The sequence below is a fragment of the Chinchilla lanigera genome, unplaced genomic scaffold, assembly GCF_000276665.1.
Source record: "Chinchilla lanigera isolate Chin_1 unplaced genomic scaffold, ChiLan1.0 scaffold00084, whole genome shotgun sequence".
NCBI classification, from domain to species: domain Eukaryota; kingdom Metazoa; phylum Chordata; class Mammalia; order Rodentia; family Chinchillidae; genus Chinchilla; species Chinchilla lanigera.
In genome coordinates this window covers 7797885-7801922 of record NW_004955485.1, presented here as the reverse complement: position 1 = coordinate 7801922, position 4038 = coordinate 7797885, and the positions used below count along the sequence as shown (strand labels likewise).

The window sequence follows — 4038 nt, the reverse complement described above, 5'->3', positions numbered from 1 at the left end:
TGTACCACTATGACTTTTCTTTTCCTTCTTCTTTGTACTAGATCATGATCCTAGGGCCTTGTGCATGCTGGCAAGAGCTCTATCACTGAGCTGCATCACCAGATTTTTTTTTTTTTTTTTTTTTTTTTTTGAAATTGCCCAGGCTGGACTTAAACTTACAATCCTCCTTCCTCAGCCTCCCTAATGGCTGGGACTGTAGACACACGCCACCACATTTGGCGTAGACCTTGTTTCTTTGTACCATCTTTAGAGCATAGCACTGAGGCTTGGAGCTTGGAAGCCATTTCCTTCTTATTCCTTCACTCAGATATGCATTCACTCGCCCGTGTGTTCATGTGTCCAGCACATGACCTCTCTCGTGGGGAATGCAGAGTGCTAAAGGCGCAGGCTGTCTCCTCAAGGTTCAGGGACCCAGAGTTCAAACTGGACTGGAAAGCCAGGCATTGTAGTGCACACCTGCAATACTACCATTTGGGAGGCTGAGGCAGGAGGATTGCCATGGGTTTGAGGCTAGCCGAGGCTACATAGTGAATTCAAGGCCAGCCTGAACTGCATAGCAAGACACTGTCTCAAAAAACAAATAAGACAAACAGAGTGCACTGTATTGAATCTCAGTTTACCATTTACAGTAGTTTCTGATGCCCTGAAGTTTCTGTCTCAGGACGCATCTCCCCACCGAGGCTGTATGTGCTACTGCCTTTCAGCATTTCCACTGGGATAGTTGAGCCACCTCTACCTCACTTAGAAAGCCCTTATACCAAAACTTAATCCTCAATTTCCCCCTTCTTTGGAAATGGCCAGCTTTTGTTGGTGCCTAAGTCCTAGGGGGTCATTTTATTTTTGTTTGTTTTGAGACAAGGTCTCTGTATAGTTCAAGCTGGCCTTGAGCTCACTGTACAGTCCAGGCTGACCTCAAATGGTGATCCTCCTGCCTCAGCCTCCCAAGCACTGGGATTACAGGTGGGGGCCACCACGCCCAGATACATAGGAGACATTTTAAAACATTTTGTTTGCCAGGCACGGTGGTGCACACCTGTAATCCCAGCACTTGGGAGGCTGAGGCAGAGGGATCATTGCAAGTTTGAGACCAGCCTGGGCTACAAAGTGAGAGCTCAAGGCCAGCCTGAACTGCATAGCGAGACCCTGTCTCAAAAAGACAAAACCATTTTGCTCATTCATGTTGTATAATGTATTATCATACTGAACCCCATATCTTTGCACAAATATATATGTATATATAAATCAAGAATTAAAGAATTAAAAAATAGGTGCACTATTAGGAATTAAAAAGTAGGTACACTAGTTATAAAAGTATAACTCAGTGGTAGAGTGCTTGCCTAGCATGTGTGTGGTCCAGGATTCAATCCCCCACAGAAAAAGAAAGAAAAGAGAAAAAGAAAGAAAGAAGATTGACTGACCTAGGGGGAGCCAGGTGAATCCTAGCACTTGGGAGCTTGAAGCTGGAAGACTGTTAGTTCAAGACCAGCCTAGACTATAGAGTGAGACCTTGTCCCAAAAGTAATAATAATCACAAGGGGCTGGGGCTGTAACTCAATGCAAAGACTCTGGGTTCAATCCCCAGCACTGGAGATAAAAGGGGTGCTGGGCGTATAGCTTAGTGGTAGAGTGCTTGGCTATCAGGTGAAAGGCCCTGGGTTTCATTTCTAGTACTGCAAGAAAAAAAGGAAGAAAAATTAAAAACACTTTGGGATACATATATAAAATATAGACATACATGTCTGAAGTTCAGGAGGGTGTGCCACATACTTCTGGACTCCGGTCCTAGCCCTCTGTCGTCACTGCATGGACTCCCCTCTACCTCGAGTCCAGTCCATCCACAAGTCCTACTGGCTCCACTTCCAAAACACACAGCGGGTCTAACAGCTATCACAGGCAGCTCACGTCCGCACGCTCTCCATCCCGGCCCCCTTCCCAGCCGGCCTCTGCCCGGGACATACCTGCTCCGCTTCTGCATGTTTCTGCTTTAGCCAGCAGCGCTCTTCAGGCTGTCACTTGCCTGGCTCCTTGTGCACATTGAGGTCTCCGCTCACACATCACTTTTGCAGACCGCCTTTATGTGTGCCTCTGCTCTTACCACAGAAGTATCTATCTATCCATATCTGTCTATCTATGTATATATTTTTTGTACCGGGAATCGAACTCAGGGCCTCACGCTTGCCATGCAGGCGCTGTGCCACTGAGCTAGGTCCCTGGCCCCCACATATTTTTGTTTGTTTGTTTGGTACCGGAAATCGAACTCAGGACCTTGCGCTTGCCAGGCAGGTGCTTAATGCCACTGAACTATATCCCTGGCCCCCCCACATATGTTTTTATTTATTTATTTTGCGGTACCGGGGATTGAACTCACGATCTCGCGCTTGCCAGGCAGGCGCTTACGCCACTGAGCTATATCCCCAGCCCCAACAGTAGAGTGGCCTGGGCAGGTTTTTTTTTTTTTTTTGTCAAGTCCCAGGGATCAAACTCACGACCTTGCACTTGCCAGGCAGGCGCTTATGCCACTGAGCTCTATCCCCAGCCCCCACATAATGTTTTAAAATGTGCTCTTCAGTAGGAGGATTGCCGGGCACATGCAAGGCCCTGGGTTGGATCCTATGTCTTCCAGGGATTCCCCAGGGCCTAGAAAAATGCCCGGCACGTGAATTCTTCTGTTACTCTGTGTATTTATAAACGAATGGGCTCGGTTCTCTAAGCCTCAGTGTCCATATTAATAGAAGAAGGGTCATGCCTACTTTGCTGGGTAGTTTCCAACGTCAAGAGTGTGGGGAGGGTACTGCGAACACAGAAACTGCTGGACAGATGGGCACACTGGTTGACAAGCCCTCCTCTGCCTCTGTAAAAAGAGCAAGGAGAGAAGACGGCCAGGAAGCAGTGGTCCCACTACCGAGATGCACCACCGCTCTTCTAGGAGGCGCGGAACCACCCAGCCCAGCGTTCTAGGTACCGAAATTAGTGCCAGTCACGTGAGGCTATCGGGACGGCCCCGCCCCCAAAAGGCGGAGCCTCACTGGGGCCAATAGCACCTGCGGCCTCTGCGGCGGCCGGATCCCGGCAGGGAAAGGGGCGGGGCCGGGCGGCCGGACGGCACTTCCGGACAGCGCGCCCTGCCCCGCCCCCGTCCGCTCGGCCGGGCCGGGCCGGGTGGGCTGAGCCCGCGGGCCCAGATTAAAGGCGCCGCCGGCCGCTTCCTCGTCCCTTCCCCCTCTCGTCACTCGGCCCCTGCCCAAGTAGCGGGACCGGCCTTGATGTGGGGGGCCGCCCCCCGCCGCCGTTCGCCCGGTCCGGGAGCCCGGCTCCCCGCAGCCTCTGCCCCCGGCCTCCGCCCGCTCCGAGCCCATTGTGTCCTCTGCGCCCCGCCGCCGGTCCCGAGGGCCGCGGCCCTCCCCGCACCCCGGTCTTCCTGGGGGCGGAGAGCCGGCGCCGCGCAAGCCGAGGCAGGAAAGGCGGCCGCGCACCGCCCGGCCCGCCGGTCATTTTTATTATCGAGATCATTATTAAAAGGGGGCGGGACCCCAGGATGCAGGGCAGGAGGGGCCGGGGACGCAGCTGCTCTATTAAACAGATGATTCTGAAATAACCCAACGCGCGCAAGATGGCTGAAGCGCGGCGCTGCGCGCTCGGGCTGGGAGGGCGCTTCCTCTTTCTCCTCGGCTGAGGACGCCGCTCCGAGCGCCGCGCCGCCGAGACCCTGCCGGCCCCCCCGGCTGCGGCGGACGCGCGGACCCGCCCCGGACGCGCCGCCGGGGCAGCAGCCGGGCCGTGCGCTCGCTCTGCGACTCCGTCCAGTCCTCATCTTTTTTTATTTTTTGGAAAGGACCGGGGTGGGTGGAGCAGAGGTGGAGAGAAATCAAGACTTGGCATTTTCTCCCCTCGCCCTCTCCTAATTTGCCGGAGGCCGCCAGCCCTCCTCTTGGGAAAAGGCAAGAAATCCCACCGAGAAAGAGAACGAGAAGGCTGCAGGACCCTCCGCGCACGCAGGGGAGCCCGGACCTCCGCGCCGCCCCGCCGCCCCGCCGCCGG

At 54.3% G+C, this 4038-nt stretch overlaps 1 protein-coding gene across 1 annotated transcript in view; it reads left to right on the top strand.

The window, feature by feature from the left end:
* Positions 1-3791: 3791 nt before the first annotated feature.
* Trim8 (tripartite motif containing 8) overlaps positions 3792-4038 on the top strand; it is a gene marked incomplete in the record, with an annotated part of 13507 nt that continues 13260 nt past the window's right edge. The window contains 1 exon segment of the mRNA XM_005403830.2: positions 3792-4038.